Here is an 18997-nt window from a genome sequence, read left to right on the forward strand (position 1 = left end):
GAATAGGACTTGTTTGAGAAATCGAATCAGTGGAGCCATTTTTGCATCTAATACTGTAATCATGGCCAGCTGGTTGGGAAGTATTTGACATCCGAGTGCCATGCACTCACCCAGACTAGATTGCTTTTTCTAATTTTGAGGATCAAACCCAGATTCTTGCACATGCTAGGTACATACTTTGCCACTGAGGCTCATACTCAGAACAGAGAAAGTTGGGAAGAGGGGCAGAGTGAAGAGAAGAAGGAAGGGGCAGGGGAGGGGAGGAGAGGAGAGGAGGGAAGGGGAGGAGAGAGGAGAAAAAAAGGCTGGTTAGATGGCTCAATCGTAAGGTAAAGGCTCTTACTACTGTGCTTGATGCACTTGGTCAGATCACTGGGATCCATGTGGTGGAAGGACAGAACCCATGCTTGAAAATTGTCTTCTGACCTCCACATACATGCCCACACATGTATACACATACAAATAACTATAATATTGCTGGGTGGTGGTGACCCACGCCTTTAATCCTAGCACTTGGGAGCAGAGCAGGCGGATCTCTGTGAGTTCGAGGCCAGCCTGGGCTACAGAGTGAGTTCCAGGAAAGGCGCAAAGACACACAGAGAAACCCTGTCTCAAAAAATTACCAAAAAAAGAACCCCACCCAAAAAAACTAAACAAAAAAACAAAACAAAACAAAAGCCCAAATAACTATAATATAGCAATGAAATGGATTAAAAAAAAAAAAAAAAAGATATGCTGCTGCAAAATCCAGACTCTGAAAGTTCTGAAATTCTACAGACAGAGGTAAAACTCAGATGTGAGGAAAGGCTCATAAACCAGAGTAAAGGTGGCCTTCTTCACATATTTACTTCTTCTAAGGAGATTAATATGAACAAAAAGGATATGTTCTGATTTATTTTCCCACCTATTTTCTAGTTACATTCATGGTAAAAAGGTGCACATAAGTGAAGTTTTGATATAGGGGAACTTTTTTCTATAATTCTGCCCATTCAAACCTAATCACTAAGGGAAGCTGAGACTTGAAAACATGTTATTATTGTTGCTTTGTTTCAGTTTAGTTTTGTGGCACCCATGCTTGAACCCAGAGCCATGTACATTTTGGACAGCTGCACTATAACCAAGCTGGATGATTGATTGATAAATAAAACACTGATTGGCCAGTAGCCAGGCAGGAAGTATAGGTGGGACAAAGAGGGAGGAGAATTCTGGGAAGTGGAAGACTGAGGCAGGGAGACGCTGCCGCCATGATGAGAAGCAACATGTTAAGATACTGATAAGCCACATGGCAACTTCTGCATTAATAGAAATGGGTTAATTTAAGACATAAGAACAGTTAGCAAGAAGCCTGCCATGGCTATACAGGTTATAAATAATATAAGTCTCTGTGTGTTTACTTGGTTGGGTCTGAGTGGCTGCAGGACTAGCGGGTGAGAGAGATTTGTCCTACACTGAGCCATCTCCCAATCATCATAATTATTTCTTTAAAATTGTTACTATATTTATTAATCTCTCTCTCTCTTCCTCCCTCCCTCTCTCTCTCTCTCTCTCTCTTTTCTCTCTCTCTCTCTCTCTCTCTCTCTCTCTCTCTCTCTCGTGTGTGTGTGTGTGTGTGTGTGTGTTGTGTGTTTGTATGCATGCATAGCACATGTGTGGAGGTCAGAGGACAACTTGCAAAGTCTCCATTATAGGAGTCTAGGGGTTGAATTTGGTTTATCAGACTTGGTTGCAAGTGCCTTTACCTGCAGACTCCCATAATTATTTTCTTAAAGTGTTGCTATACTAAGCATATCAACAAAGCCTTTAAAGGATGTCCTACTTGGCTTTGTATTGCTATGAAGAAGGCCATAATTAAAAATGACTTGGGGAGGAAAAGGCTTATTTCAGTTTATGGTTATATTCTATCAAGTTCCAGGGCAGGAACTCAAAGGCAGACTCCTGGAAGCAGGGACTGAAGCAGAGGCCATCAAGGAATGGCTTGCTCACCATGACTCACTCAACCTGCTTTTTTATACAACCCAAGACCAACTACCTACAGGTAGAACCACCCACAATAGGTTGGACCCTTCCACATCAATCATGAAACAAGGAAATGTCCCTATAGGCTTGTCTATGGGCCAATCTGATGGGAATATTTTCTCAATCAAGATTCTTTCTTCACATAAGACTCTAGCTTGTATCTAGTTGACAGAAAAGGCTAATATGACAACAAGGTAAATGTCATTTAAAGTTTACTTTTTGTGTTGAATAATTTCTACCTTTTAATATGTAAATGTAAAAATTATCAAACAAAGTAATGCAATGTTATTTTTACACAGAGTTTTCTACCTTGCCTATTCTTAATTTCTAGGGAATTTTGTATTTAGAGATTTTTTTTAAAATAATTGAAACATCCTCAGAAAGTCTTACTAACATTTGTACAAATCTTTCTGTGAACCCTAAAATTCCATTTTTGTACCTTCTGCTTCTCACTCAAGATTTAAGAATTTTAATCAAAAAGAAAGAAAGAAAGAAAAAAAGAAAGAGAAAGAGAAAGAACAGAAAAGAAAAGAAAAGATGGGTGGTAGTGGTGCATGCCTTTATCCCAGAACTCAGGAGGCAGAGCCAGATAGATCTCTGTGAGTTCAAGGCCAGCCTACTCTACAGAGTGAGATCCAAGATAGGTACTAAAACTACACAGAGAAACCCTGTCTCAAACCCCCACTCCCACCCCAACAAAAAAAGATTTAAGAATTTTATTTGGTATCCATGCATGTGCCATCATTACTAGAAGAATTTAAAATTCAAAACAGATCAGATTTTGTAAGATGTTTTAGGTTTTGTATGGTTTATCTCTTGATTAATGCAGAACTTTTTAAATGAACCCCAAACAAGTACAAAAAGTGAGAAGATTCATGAGCCCTTGAGAAGAGAGGATAGCCACTGTTTGGTGTAACTAGAGTTTTCCTGCCTTGCCTACAGTCAGGACAAATCTCTGTCACCTGCCAGTCCCACAGCAGCTCAGACCCAACCAAGTAAACACAGAGACTTATATTGCTTACAAACTGTATGGCTGTGCCAGACTTATCGCTAACTGTTCTTATAGCTTAAATTAATCCATTTCTATAAATCTATACCTTGCCACGTGGCTCGTGGCTTACCGACATCTTTACATGCTGCTTCTCTTGGTGGTGGTTGGCAGTGTCTCCTTCTGCCTTCCTTTTCTTTCTTTTCTCTTCTCTGTTAGTCATCCTTTATTTTATTTTCTGTTGATATGTTATATAGTTCCTGTCACTTTAGCCATAGCACTGATGAAATATAGATGTTTAATATATTGACAATCAAGAATAAAAAAATAAAAAAAAAAAAAAAAAAAAAAAAAAAAAAAGTCTCTCTCATTGAGCATGCAAGTAATTTTTTTATTTTCCTTTTTTTTTTTTTTTTTTTTTTTTTTTTTTTTTTTGCTACACTGGTCAATCAGTGTTTTATTTATTGACCAATCAGAGTAATTTGACATACAGACCATCCCATAACAGTTTGGAAGTAAGATTGTTTAGTGATGCACAATTATTTTGTGTCCAGACCAGGAATTTGGGGAGAATGTGCTTTGAGGTCTGTTTCCTGCTTTTTCACACCTTCCTCTAGGCAGCTGTACCCTTGAAAAAGGCCAGGGCACAGGCTTTTGGTCTTGCTACGACCCTCGATGCCTAGAATGGCATAGAACATTTGAACGAACAGATTGATTCTGATAGTTCTTTCATTCTTTTTTGATGTAGTATCGGAGTTTGATCTCAGGCTTTGTAATTCAGTGTGAGAGTACTTGTCGAATATGTACAAAGCCTGAGATCAAACTCTGGTACTACCACAATTCAAAATTCTCAAGTGCTGTAAAGAATGAGTCAAAATACACTGTGTGGAATTCTAAAGAATTAATACAATTTAAAAAAAAATGCATCTCCTGGAGGCTCACATCCTTAAAAAAGCAGTAGTCCACATTAAACGCAAGACTATGGGAGCACTCTAACGGTACCCCCTCTCTGTGTTTGGAGAGTCTCCCTTTCAAGCTGGGAGCACTAGAGAAGTTGTCTAGCATTTCTCAAGCATTTTCCCCCCTTTGGCCACTCCTGAGAGGCATCATTGTCTAAGAGGTTTTTTTTTCCCCAAGCAAGCCCCTAATCTAATAGTACTGAGGGCTAATCTAGTCGTAGAGAAGGGCAAGTTTCACACCTCTGTGATTATCTTTTTTTCTTAAGCTCCAATATTTTTTCAACATCCTTGGTATCCGTGCATCTCCTAAAGTCACAAATTGGTTCTTGCCTAGAAAAATCAATCTCAAGACTTCTCTATGCAAGGTGTCAATTGATTTCTGCGGCTTGTGAGCTCACAAAGTACCAGTAACGTTCATTTAAGCATCATCGGTTCTTACAGATGTGGTTCAAGAAGCATCCCGGATGAAAGTAACGTTCTGGCACTTTAGGGAAGGTTAGAGAAAGTGCAGGTACAGCAGTTGATCTGAATATTTGAACAGTTTCCTGGAAGAATAAAAATAGCAGCTGGGAGGTTTTTTAAAAAAACTACTTTGATATGTGGTAACTCCTCCATCACTTCCTGTCCCTGCAGCCTATAGAGGAGACTTAAGCCCACTGTCCTCAGAGAAGCATTAGGTTGTAAACCTTAGGTTGTAAGTCTTTTCTTTTGGGGCGGGGTGGTTTTTGTTTTGTTACCCCATCCTCAGCACAGGGGATGAGCTTGTCTCGGTGACTTTTTCAGTGCTGAGGGCAATGTCCGCTGATTCTCCTTTGCAAGGGAATGTTGTGTCCATATTTATCATGCGGTAACTTGCAACTGAGAACTGTATGTGGCGCCCCACCAGGAGGGGGAGGAAGAAGAATGCGCAGATACAATGTGCGGAGGACTTTCTGTCACCGCGGGCGACTCACAGTCTAGTCTCAAACGCAAAGCCTTATTAACTCGTTTGTGAAGTCAGGAAAAGAGAAGAAAACCCACAAACCCACATCCTTTTCGCTAAGAGGACCTGATGCTTGGCTGCAAGACCTGGTGCAGGCTAAGACAAAAGACAGCAGTCGTGCTGTATCTCATGTTTTGACTCCAAGAACATTAGCAGTGCCTTTGAGAGCAACTAGGCTGACTCTCGCTCTGCAGCTGAGGAGGCCAAGACCCGCAGAGGAGGACTTAGCAAGAATAAAAATGTGAGCCGTGGCAGAGTACGTAAATGTCTACCCGTAGACTCGGCCTTTTCCACCCAACCCTGGTAGCTCCATCGTTTACTTACAGGACTGCTTGCTAAGTACGGAGGAGAACCAACTCATCGAGTGAGTGACATGGCGGCTGCTTTTCCGCCAACTTCTCTTAGACGTAGAGTGCACGATGTAGAGTCTTTCGGCAAAAGCGAGTGAGTCAAAAAATGGTAGGCTGAGAATTCAAGCAGTCAAATGACAGTCGTTGGCTTCTCCTTCCTGCTAGGAAGCGACAGGGCAGGCTTTCCTCGTGTCACTGACATTGATGGAAATATCTCAGAGCAAACATGTTTTACATTTACATGAAAGAAATTGGTTTGTCCTTGTGACATAATGCTACTCGTGATAATGATGGAAATGTTGCCATGGAAAGTGGGTGAGCTGGAGAATGCCGAGGGAATCTTAAACAGTAGCTAGCAGATCCAGGCTTATAGAACTGCCTCTAGAGAGAATAATCTTCACACTTTTCAGTTTTGTCCCAGATGGGAATTGGGCATGTTGGACTCCCTGGCAATAGATAATATCTGTCTGTCTCTTCAACTCCAGGGCACAGCATTGCTCGTTTCACAGTTCAAGCCTTCAGATGCTCACTGCCGTCCCATTTCAGTTGAGCTCACTTACTTGCTCACATCTTGCCATTCAGTGGAGTACAAAATTTGCTTTTCTATTTGTTTGTTTTGAACCTTGACACATCATCAGAATTCAATGTTGAACTTAAAAGCATAGCTGGACCAAATTTCCAATAAAATTGGATGTGTCTGCAACAGGGAGTCAAGCTTAACAATGCGATGGTTTAATTCTGCCAGCGAAAAGGTAAACGTAAGGCCAGTCCTGTGGTGTGGATGGTACTGTCGCTCACCTGAATTGAAGGATAAGGCTTTATTAGCTTGAGATCTGAGATATTTAATGGAAAAACCTCCCACTTTCTACATCTATTATTTACTCAGGATGTTTATAGGTGAATTGATTTTGTAACTGTATTTCATTCAGAGAAGAATTAAAGTCACTATTAAATATTAATGATACCATCTACACGGCAGTGATCGAAATGTTTTCTCTGACAGGGATAATCTATTTACAAATAAATCTTAGAATGTTTACATTTTATTAACATCTCAGTAGAGCCATATTTGTCATTGGTGAGGGGACAGAGACATCATGATGTCACTCAGTAGCCTCAGGAGTTCCCTTAATTTTTTTAGGGACTTCTACCAAAACCAAACTGAAATTTGTAAGCTAATTGGAAGCAAGAGTTTTATTAAAGATAATTTTTTTTGTTTTTGTTTTTGTTTTTGTTTTTTTCGAGACAGAGTTTCTCTGTGTAGCTTTGCACCTTTTCTGGGACTCACTTGGTAGTCCAGGCTGGCCTCGAACTCACAGAGATCCACTTGCCTCTGCCTCCCGAGTGCTGGGATTAAAGGTGTGCGCCACCACCGCCCGGCTATTAAAGATAATTTTAGCGCAGACTTTCAGCAGAAGGGTTAAGAGAAAGGCACATCCAGGTGTGGGAATTGGCTCCTCCAGGGAAAGTCACAATTAACTGTCTTAAATTTACCGTATATACATTAGTGTATGTGTGTATCTAAAGTTATATCTCAAAAAGTAGCTAAGAAACCATTTGTCCCTTTCCTTTCTCTTTAATAAGTGAGATGATTGGGAGGCTGGGGAGATGTCTTGGGTGGAATTATGATCTACAAGACTGGAAGCAGGGGTGGTGGTGGGGATTACACAAAGGCTTTAGTACATGTCCTTTTCCTGTAAGTGGGCTTTCTGGTGAGATTCCTAGAAAATTGCAGGTATACACCTGGGAATGGAGAGGAGTTTCAGTAATTGATACACACACTAGAATTCTTGCCTCTCTACTGGTGAGAGGTTCCAGCTGGATTCCTGGGTGAAGGGCTCTTTTCCATTCTGTTTCCCCATACTCTCCCCATTTTTCTTTCTATCTAGCCTCCATATCCTTACTCTGGGATCATCTAAGAACGGGCCCCAAGCACTGAATGACCAATTGCCCAGCTGAAAAATATGGTGCCTTCTAAATGGATCCAAATAAAGTGAGGTGATTCAATTCTAATATCCACCTTCCCAGAGTCCCAATCTTCCAGGTTTGATTTGAAAAGCAGAGATTCACCAGCTTTACCCTGCTGCTTAGGATGAGGCTGCTGGTGGCATCAGTGCCCGAGGCAAAAGTCCTAGGGATTCTCTAAAGACTTCACAATGTATTGCCTAGATCAGGCTTTCTGATGCCTTTGACAGCTCAGGGAGGTACATCTGTGTGATGTGAATACAGAGAAGAATTGCTTAGAAAAGCTCAAAGTCATTTGGGGCAATTTCATTTTTTTAAAATTTTCCAGTTAAAAAGTGTGGTTTGTAAAAGTAACAGAGAAAGAGCAATCATTATAAACATAGCAAAAACTAAACCAAAGATCAATATGTAAAAATGTGTAAAGGCGTTCATTTTCTTTTAACGATGTTTAATTTTCAATAGGAAAATGTTTCAAGTGAGCTAAAATGGCGGTAAATTCAGTTGCATTGATTTTTTTTTTTATTGTAAATGTAGTAATGAAGTACTAGCAAAGATTCATCTATATCGTTGGCTATTCTAAGAATTTGAATGAAAGCTTATTAAATGATTCAAATAGTCAACTGTTAACTGTTAATTGAAGATTATTTTTTGGAGACTTCAATGAGTATCACCAAATACTAACATAACAAAAATACTCTTCTTCAAAACAGAAATTACCAAACTAAAATAGAGAAAATCCAAAGCAAACAGCAGCACCACCACCACACTACACCCTAACTGCAAACAATTCTCAAAGCTCCATGAAGGCTGGTGAATAAAGCCAGGCAGGATGCTAACTCACTAGATACCTGTTGGTGGGAGAGAGGCCGAGGTGGTTTCTTGGTTGGGTTCATTTGCTGTGGGTCTGGTTCCTTGTCACACAGGGAGACCTCAGGTACAGGATTATATATTTTCTTCCATGATGAGGAGATAATGTTGCTAGAAATACTATGAGGTAAAGGTATGCATATTCATTTTAAATCATCTTTGTATAGAAGATACAAAGAAATATTTATTTTATTTGAAATTTGATATCTATGGTTGCTACATTTATATGTATTGTGAGGTTTGATATCAGAATTTGGCATTAATTCTGTTTTTAAGATTCTTCATTTGGAAGAAATAGTAAAAACATTTAAATATGGGTCATATTCCCAGTGAAGTCAGTCCTGATTTCTACAAATCAGATCCATTAATTTTTTTTTCTTTCTTTTTTGGATCCTGTGTCAGGCCTGATTTTCTGCCATTTGCTGTTTCTATGGCAACTCTTATTTTGTCTTGTAGAGTATTAGAGATATCAGATTATTTACATTTTCAGATATATATAATTTCAAGAATACTTACCAAATTTCATATTGGTTTACTTAAAAATAGACATGTGGAAATAACTTTAGCTTTACAGATTATTTTTAAAATATTTTTGTAAGAAAAATTGTTTACAACCTAGATGCCTTGCAATTGGTTAGATAATTTCTGGGGAACTGATAAAATTGATTGCTATGTGGGTGACAAGACCAGTGGAATAAATATATCAATTGGTATAAAATATATTCACATTGCTAAACACATATGTTAAATTATATGCTTCCATTGAAGTGTGTGTGTGTGTGTGTGTGTGTGAGTTTTATATTTGCAATATGAAGAAAAGTAAATGTATTTTCTGAGATCTTTCTCTGAGTGTTGGAATTATGAGTGATTTATGGTATCTACTGTATCATAGCTATCATCTATCTGTCTGTCTGTCTCTCTTCTCTTCTCTATCATACAGTTTTTTCCCAACAAGAAATCCGTGTTCATGTATTGTAGCTTCTTCTTTTTGAAAAGATATATTCATTTTAATTTAATTTATGAGTATTTTGTCTGCATGCATGTATATGCATGGCTGGTGCCTGCAAAGGCCAGAAGAGGGTGTTGGATCTCCTGGAACTGGAGTTATAGATGGTTGTAAACCATATGGGTGCTTAGAATCAAGCCCAAGTCCTGTGTAAGAGAACAAGTGTTCTTAATCACTGAGCCATATTTCTACCTCTGTATCCACTTTCTAGAATGTATCACTTATCATTGCTGTTATGACATGTTCATATTTAAATCTTAGAGAAAACCTTTAGTGATTGATACAAAACTTGACCAATTTATATAATCACTTTTGACATGTGAGTGTTTATTTACATGGTACCTTACCCTAACAGACTTGGAATATAGACATATGTGTACATATGTATGTTTGTGGCAGATTAATTTTTATAATGTTTTTCCATATCAAAAATTAATCCTGTGTATATTTAACTTATTTTATACAGAGTAGAATTTCATACTTTTATTTATAGTGTTTATTAAGATTTAAAAGTGTCTTGTTTTTATTTTGAAGTGGACTTTCCAATAGGTTATTTTTAGTATGAAGAAAGATATAGGTTTTGTTTGTTTATTTTATTTTTTTTAATTCAAGTGATTTCCATGGGACACCCTTCCATTTGGCCACAGATTTCTTTCTCTGTATTAAAGATGCATCTTTTCGTTCAGAGTTTTAACTTAATAAAGAATATTAAACCTCATCAAATTCTCTATCAGTACATCTGATCATCTTATCTTAACCTATTAATATGATGGACTGTAATAGTTTTCTTTTTTTTTTTTTTTTTTTCCGCTTATAAGAGTTTATTAGAAATACAGGGATAGAGAGTGCACAGGCCTGTGGGAGAGACACGTGCGTGGAGAAGAGGAAGAGGAGAGAAGAGAGAAGTGTAATAGTTTTCTAATATAAAACTGTTATTATCTCTTATTCTTTTTATCTAAAATAATATTTTAACCTCACACAAATCCAATTTGATATAGCAATGTATGTGTGTTTAAACTGATTTTAAAATGTCCAATTTTTTAAAAATTAAAGTACATATTAATTAATTTATTTTGTGTGCGTGTGTATGGATGCAGAGACTCATTCTGAAAAAACTGCAGCTTTCAACTACTACATTATATACGGTAGAGAAAAAGTTAAGGCACCACAGCATGGCAAGCGGGCAACAATAAACAGTGAAATGTATTGAGAGATCTGGAGATTGTGAGTTCGTTCTTCAAACAGAATGAGTAAGAACTGACTCTCACTCAAAATTCACAAAAAAATGACTACCCAATTTCAGTTTCCAAGAATTTCTGTTCTATTAAGCAAGGTTTATTCACATTTTCTCTTGTGACTTTAACAACGTGACAGTGGTGTAAAGAAAGTCCCGCGGTGCTGGCAAGGCAGAGATGCAGTGTTCGGATGGGTAGAGAGATCCGGTGCTCCTCAGGCCCCCGTACGTGCTTTGGCAAGTGGGTTAGGTGAGCAATCACGTGTTCAGTTTATTTCCCCATACTCTCTTTTTTCGTGCTGGAGGTGGGGTGCAGAGGGACAGCACAATCTTGCTCGGTTGAGCATCTTTCACTCTGTAGCTGCAGACCAGCTTTAGACCTAGAGGCACGTCCACGTCTTTCTGATCGTTTTGGCTTTTGATGCCTCCATCAAGTGTGTATGTCTTTTCTTTCTGAAGTCTGATTAAGAGGCACACCTCAGAGAATACAAGCGACTCTCCTGTGTAAAAGACAGGAAGAAATTACCTTTCTAGACTCTGCTTCTTTTCCTTCTTCCTTCCTTCCTTTCTTTCTTTTTTTTTCAGACTTAAATAACCTATTTAAGATGAAAGAGAAAGTATTATGGTAAGTGACAACCTACCCACATAACCGTGTTAACTCGCCTTCTCTTGTTGGCAATATATAACTAAGTCCATTAGTTCCATTTCTTCTGATGTAATAGTCGGGGTAACAGCAATGGGACACTGAAAGTGGCCAAGGCCCTGTCCATTCTAACTGTGAAAGAGGTGTCTTAGTGCGTATGCTAGAGAATGACAGAGATGAGATCCATCAGGCAGAAATGGACAAGGGGTTGGTATTTCCTTCTCCACCGTAGCATGGCTGTCTGTATGGAGAACTGGGTTTTCTTCAATGCCATATGGGACTGTAGGCTTCCCAGCGCAGCTGTGGAAGATTCAACCCGCACATGCGCATTTCCAGTCGCCTAGCACCAAGCTCTTTTTCTTTTAATTCTGTTTGGTAATTTATCCATACATATGTATTATGCTTTGATAAAATCCACCTTCAATTCCCTTCTCTCTAGTTTCTCCCAACCCCTCACTTTTCCCTCCCAACTGTACCAGCTGTTTAAAAGCAGATTGAGTTCATTTAGTGCCACCTGTCTGTGCGTGGGTGTAGGGCACACTACTGGGAGCAAGAGTAGCCTCTCAGGGGCTGCATCCTGAAGAAAAGGGGCTCTCCATTCCCCAGTTGCCCTCAGTTGCCAACAGTTCTTCAGTTGTTGTGGGACTCCATGAGTCTGCCTCCTTCCCCACAACCCACGATCCATGCTGGTTCTTTGGGTTGGCTTGATCTTACGCAGACCTTGTGCATGCAGTCATAGCTACTGCGAGTTCAGGTGTAGACCCAAGTCCTTCCACCCTTGGGCCCCGGTTGTTTCAGGCTTGAGAATTATCGTAATGCGTCAGCAATGCGCCTCCTTTGTGCTCATAACTAAACTTTGCTCTTTCTCTGTAAATTGCATTTTTCTACTTCTGTCGCTATCAGCTTACTGGTAAACCGTGCCTACTGGGTTCGAATAAGAGGCACTTGTGGGACAATGGGGGCGGGGAGAAAGGCATAGTCAAAGTGGCCCTAGCCCCACAGAGCAATTTCTGCACAGGTCTATTTCGCACCCAGCAGTACCAGGCAACTTACATGACCCCAGCCTGAGGGATGATGACCTCTTCCCTCTGTAGCTAACCTGTGAGTTTCTCAGCTTTCCCTGTTTGCTTGGCATCTCAACTCTATAAAAGCTTGTAACTCGCTCAATGTATGTTCTTCTTTCCGTTTTGTTACTTCTTAGACTCTATTTTCTGAACTGAGCCTGAGAGAAGACTCTAGTATAGTCTGTGAATCCTTCACTGATTCACTCATTATGAACAAAAGATGAAGAAAAACATGGCAATCATGATAGCAATTCCTTTTGAGATCATTGTAAATAAGCATGATGATCTAAACATCTATAACATACGTTCTGTCCCTTTTTAAAAACTTTTTGTTTTAATAAGAGATGTGTTGTATGAAGATTTTGTTATGAGTCGCATATTTTAGATGCCTTCTTAGGTTCATTACAAACTATAAAAATAGGTCATATATTCATTTAATAGATGGAGAAATTGTTGTCAAGTAATTTGTCCAAAGTCACCAAGATGAGAAATAAATATGTCAACCATAATTCTTTTGTTACTCTAGAACTAAAGACTGTCTATTAAGTTATCATGGCAATAATATTTGATTCTTAAATCTGAGTTTTTGTAATTCTATTTTTTTTTTTTGATTTTTCGAGACAGGGTTTCTCTGTGTAGCTTTGCGCCTTTCCTGGGACTCACTTGGTAGCCCAGGCTGGCCTCGAACTCACAGAGATCTGCCTGCCTCTGCCTCCCGGGTGCTGGGATTAAAGGCGTGTGCCACCACTGCCCAGCCCTGTAATTCTATTTTTTTTGAGACAGAGTTTCTCTGTGTAACAATCCTAGCTGTCCTGGAATTTGCTTTGTAGACCAGGCTGGCCTTGATCTCATTGAGATCCGCTTGCCTCTGCCTCCCTAGTGCTGAGATTAAAGGTGGCGTGAGCCACCACCCAGCACCTGTAATTCTATTTTTAAAATTTTTTCATTCAAGATTTATTCATTATTTACCTCATGGCAAAAAAAAATTTATTATGAAATCTCCTTATAAACAGGCTTCTGCAGTGAAACTCCGTATATGATATCCAGAATGGATCCTTCTTTACACTTTATACTTGAAAACTGTGCTCCAATGTGTCACAAGCATGTGAATCTGAGACTAGACAAACTACATAATTACATGTACCATTTATGCCTCCTACAACAAGCAATGTTCCTCAAGTGAAAACCAAGTATGTAAACTGCTGTTAGGTGCTGGAAATATTCTACAATATTCTACACAGAGAGGGGATATTTGAATAATTCTTACATTTTATTTTGACAGAAAAGATGAGGACATAGTCTCATCTGAAAGTCTGTTATTTATTCTTTTCTTTTTTTTTTGAAACAAGGTCTCACTATGTAACCCTGGTTATCCTGGAACTCACTATGTACATAAGGCTGGCCTCCAATTCACAGAGATCCACCTGATTCTGTGAGTGCTGGGATTAAAGGTGTGTGCTACCATATCTGGGTTTCTACTTTTTGAAAATGATTTTCTTTTCTATTATTTTTTATTGGAAATGATTTTTCATACAATATATTTTGATTATATTTTCCTCTCTCATAAATTCTCACAGACCCTCCCTTTCCACCTATATTCATTTCCTTTCTCTTTTATTAGAAAACAAAATATCATCTAAAAATTATAATAAAGTAAAATAATATAAAATAAGAATAAACAAATCAGAGTAAGACAAAACAAACAGAAGAAAAATAACCAAAGAAAAAGCACAAGAAATAGATATAGACATAGAGCCACACCTGTTGTACATGCAGAAATCCTATAAAAACATAAAACTGGAAACCATAAAATATATACAAATTACTGATAAGGTAAGGAAAAAAATGCCCTGTAAAGCATATGACACAAAGAACCTCAAGAAAATTCCACTGAGTTCGTTTTGGGTTCCCCATCTACTCCTGGGCATGAGGCCTGCCCTTAAGAGTGCTTTATCTACCTAGTGAGACCCCATTGGAAAAAGCCAGTTGTTTTCTTTACAAAGTGGTTATCAATTGGAGATAACTTCTGGGTTAAGGATGGGGATTGTGCCCACTTCCCCTCTCAGTGCTGGGACCTCATCTGGCTTAGACCTGTGCAGGCCCTGTGCATGCTGCCACCTTCTCTGAGTTTGTATGTGAATCAGTCCTACAGTGTTTAGAAAATCTTATTTCCTTGGTGTCCATATTTTTAATCCTGTTTATCTATGTGTGGTCATGTTCAATTAGTGCAATGCCTGTGGAAACCAGAAAAGGCATCAGAACTCCCTGGAGCTGTAGTTATAGGTAGTTGTGAGCTGCTGGATATTGACACTAGGAACTGAACTCAGATTCTCTGCAAAAGCAATACACATTACTCACTGCTGAGACATCCCTTCAGTCTTCAGTCCTCACCTTGAAAGAGAATAAAAGTTGTCAAGGTTGCCCTAGCCATCAGTTACGACCTTATTTGGGCATTCATACCCTCTAGACTGAGGTATGCATGACAGAATATGCACCATAACTATTAAGTCAGGCACCTGAGTGTAGCAAGTCTTTCTCTGTACTGCCAGCTCCCAAATGATGATGTGGAGACTTCTTATTAATTATGAAAGTTCTGCCTATAGCATAGGCTTGTTCCTAACTGGCTCTTATCACTTCAATTAGCCAATTTCTATTAAGCTATGTTCTGCTATGTATCGCCCATCCTGCTTTCTCCTGGCATCATTTCTGTGCACCTAGATTCATCCCCAGTTATTCCTATGCTCGTAAGTCCCACCTATTTTCCCTGCATAGCTACTGGCCGTTTAGCTTTTTATTACACCAATCACAGCAAAACACCTCCACACAGCATACAAAAATCCCACAACACCTGAGGCTGCTGAATTAATTAGAAGTTGAGCCAGCAAACAAACACTGAAGAGCTCTGAGCTTCATTCATGCCAGTGGACATTGCTTATTCTTTCTTAGAGTTTATTTCTATTTTCTATGGTTGAGCAAGAAAGTATATTGACACAGTGTTCAATTTAGATGTCTTCCCAAGACCATCTGTAAGAACTTACACATTTCCTGGGAGCCTGATCAATTTTTGCAGTAATTTTCTTTGTGAGTTTAAGGAATCCTAGTATCAACTTTAAAAACCCAAAGTATTTTTGAAAATAGACTAAAATACTGTGGACACTTTGTTCTGGTTTGTTTGCAAGAATGTTTATAAGTAGTTGGGAGCTTTAAAATTGATGGATTTGATACAGACACGTGTTTTTATTTATCTTCATATCACAGAAATTGCTTCATCTCTCTTCTTTTCAAATCCATTTTTTCTCTCTTTCCTCTGTAGGTAACTCTTCCACAGTCTGCTTTATAACCTTTCAAGTTTTAATCTAAATATACATGTTCCCATGAAAGCATTCTGTGAAAGCATGAATCATATATATTATTCTGAAAACTGGTTTTCTCCCTCTGTAGCACTTCATGGAATTTCCCAATGTTGGTTATCCTAGTTTCATTTTACTTTTTTCAATGATTGCGTAACATTCCAACATACAAGCATGTAAAATTTAGCTGGCTGTTCCCCTGTGGAAGTTTCCCCTCCTTTGTAGTTTTTGTCCTACTATAAATATGCCCCAATACATAATATTTTAAAAGTATTCTTATATGTTACTGCTTCAACTTTGTAGATAAATGTATCAAGTGGAGGCAGTTAACACAATACATACTGACATATTGCTTTTCCAAAAAATGAGGCAAAATGCACATTTTTATAGGGTACAATTGCAGCATTTCCTATGGCTCCTGACAACAATCTTATTTATTCAACAAGGTAATACGTCCATGCTAATAATATTTGTATTAGTAGTCAAGGTAGATTATAAGCAAGAAAATAAAATTACATCACAAAATTGAGATGTAGACAAAGCATGTGGAGTTAGAAAATATGAAGAAGGCATATTTATAGTAAGTTAGTAATGGTATTCTTGTCCAGAGTACTTTGGTAAAGGCCAGATGAGGTCAGGGAGTGGACCATCTATACCTGGGACAGGAGAATACTGCTTTCAAGAGGGAAAGAGAAGACAGAGGATGACAGGCAGGAGGCTGACACTTGTAGGAACAGGCAAGAGAAGAAGCAAGAAGACCAGGTGGGACATAGAGCAGTGTGGGAACAGGGTCTATAGGGAGAAGGGGCCACATTACAGACATCTGCAAGGCAGAGCTGACGTGATTCTAGACTTTTTGTAAACAAAGGGCTTTATTTTGGCTTCATTGTTGCTTTTGATTTGCAGAGCTTTGTATATGTTTAGGTTTATTGAAAGCACACAGTAGTCAACCCAACACAGCTCTTGACGCTTAAAGTTGGGACAGTTTAGATGATACAAATTAAATAATGTTTGTCTTTTTAATTAACTTATAGAGTACGTATGTAGTGATTGCTTTCATAAAACATTTTCATTCAAATATGTTTTAACCATATCCATACACATGCCCTTCCATTTTTCCTTCTAGTCTCTCTCCGCTGCTTAATCTCACTTCAATTTTCACATATATTTTCAAAAACATATGATTTATTTTGTCTCTCTATATAATCCAGGATTCACAAGTATGAGAAGCATGTGATATTTGTCTTTCTAAGTCTGGCTTATTTTATTTAATAGGTTGATTTCCAGTTGCATCTGTTTACCAGCAAATGCAATAATTTCATTTATTTTTTAATGGCTAAACAGAACTCTACTGTGCTTTATATTTTTATTTGTTGACACACACCCAATTCCATAATTTGGCCATGGTAAGCAGTGTTTCAGTAAACATGGATATCCTGGTTTCTCTGTATGAACACTACGTCCTCTAGGCATGCACCAGGAATAGCATAAGTACAATTTCTTCTTCCTTCCTTCCTTTCCTTTTTGTTTTCTTTGTTTTTGAGACAAAGTTTCTTGGTGTAGCTCTGGTTGTCCTGAAATTCACTCTATAGACCAGACTGACAGATATCTATCTGCCTCTTCCTCCCAAGTGCTGGGATTGTAGGTGGACACCACCATGGTCAGCTTCCTTCAGTCTTTTAAGACTTGAACACAATACCTCACACGTGCTAAGCAAACCCTCTACTACTGAACTGTAGTCTCATCTATGAAAAAGCTGTTTTTCTTTTAAAATAACTCTAGATTCATGGGGACTTTGCAAATAAAGCATGGAGAATTCCCTTGAATGTCTTGCCCAACTTCCCCCAGTGTTCATTTCATACACAATCTCAACACGCTTGTCAAAACCAAGAAAATGTCACCAAGACAATACCACCAAGTAACTCCCACAGATTTTTAGTTTATCTAAGAATGTTCTTTCTTGATCAAGGATCCAATGGAAATAATACACCAAGTTATTAACCTTCTTCATCTCTGGCTGTTCCACAGTCTCACGTTAGTTTGTTCACTAGATCCAGTTCATCTTCTTGTCAGGAGTGGGCATCAAGCCATGTTATTTGGCGATCTTTGTAAGAAATTTTCCTTCTCAGGCATTTTCCAATCATTTGTTTCATTACACAATCATTTTGACTGGTTTCATTCTTTGGGTTATGAATGTATAGTGTATTTACCTAATTTTTATTGCTTACATTGTTCTAACTTTGGTCACTGACAGATCTTTCTGGTGATTGTTGAGTCTTTTGTTTCTTCCTTTTTTCCTGGTGTGAGAGATTAAACCTTGGTCTTCAAGCATGGTAGGCAGATGGGCTGCTACTAAACTATAACCTCAGCCTTGCTGGTAATGTATTTATGAGTATTTTGAGTTACTTTCTTTCTGTACTATATGATGCTACAGGTTCATCTTGGAATTCTACTGTCTCCATCCTAGAATTCATCATTTTCCTAAGGTACTAGGTTTTTAATATGACTAATTATTGGACTGATGGGATGTTGGGGCTGGAGGGGTTGCTCAGGGTCCATCAACTGGTTACTCAATACTAAATAGTCCTTCCTGAAAACATAAATACGAATAACACTATAGAGACTGAGCAGGTTCTATTCACGTATTGAGGAATATATATGTATATACAAAACATCAGTTAAAGAAGAAAAGAAGCCCTGAGTTTGAAAGAGAGCAAGGTGCAGTACAGGGAAAGATTTTGGAGGAAGAAAAGGAAAAGGGAAATGATGTCATTGTATTCTAATTTCAAAACTGCTTTTTAAAAGAACGCTTCCTGTTCCTCCAGGGGACCTGAGCTCCAAGGGCTCATTCACCTTTTCCTGTCTTCTGTAGGCACCTGTACACAAGTGGCACACACCACCCACCCACCCCCACACAAATAAATTTAAATGTAAATTTAAATGGTGCCAGCATGGGAAAAACAGGAAGCCTGGAGGAGGCAAACTGCTGCGTCTCTCTCCCTTCATCTGTTCCTTTCCTTCACTGCATTTGTGGACTTTTCAAGTAGAAGGCTGTTGGCTGTTCACATGAAACTATGGAATAGAGTGTAAAGTGCCTGCCACTCTCAAGGTCACGGTAGAAGTCTGGTCTAGAACTCTGAATTTTTTACATTTATTTATAAATGGCACTGTTTAAAGACATGGTGCTGGCTATGGTTTCTTATGATAGAGTTAGAAAAGAACTCATAACTGACTCTGCTAAAAGGGAAAAAAATCAAGCAAAGAGGCTGAGGAGAATGGTAAACGAGGGAGGACAGAAGCCAGGAGCCTCCAGCCTCACTTCTTAACCAAGTGATGAAATGAATGATTCAAGGAATGGACAAGAAAGAGCTCGGTCGCATTTAACTGGGCTTTGAGGGTGTAAAGAACTGAGAAGTCTCTGGTGGTTTGGTAATGCTCACATTTACTGCTGACCCGGGGATGTCTTTGTGAGGCAGTGGAGAAGAAACCTAGTTCGAATGAGTTCGATGTAGAATTTTTGCTGAGAAACGGAGAATGCCTTTCTTTTAGATTTTTTTTTTTAAATAAAATGGA

The 18997-nt window shown here is 38.6% G+C and overlaps 1 protein-coding gene across 2 annotated transcripts in view; it reads left to right on the top strand.

The window, feature by feature from the left end:
• Csrnp3 (cysteine and serine rich nuclear protein 3) overlaps positions 1-18997 on the top strand; it is a 201606-nt gene that overhangs the window by 17915 nt on the left and 164694 nt on the right. The gene's annotated exons all lie outside the window — the stretch shown is intronic.

The sequence above is a fragment of the Peromyscus leucopus genome, chromosome 4, assembly GCF_004664715.2.
Source record: "Peromyscus leucopus breed LL Stock chromosome 4, UCI_PerLeu_2.1, whole genome shotgun sequence".
In the NCBI taxonomy this organism is placed as follows: Eukaryota; Metazoa; Chordata; class Mammalia; order Rodentia; family Cricetidae; genus Peromyscus; species Peromyscus leucopus.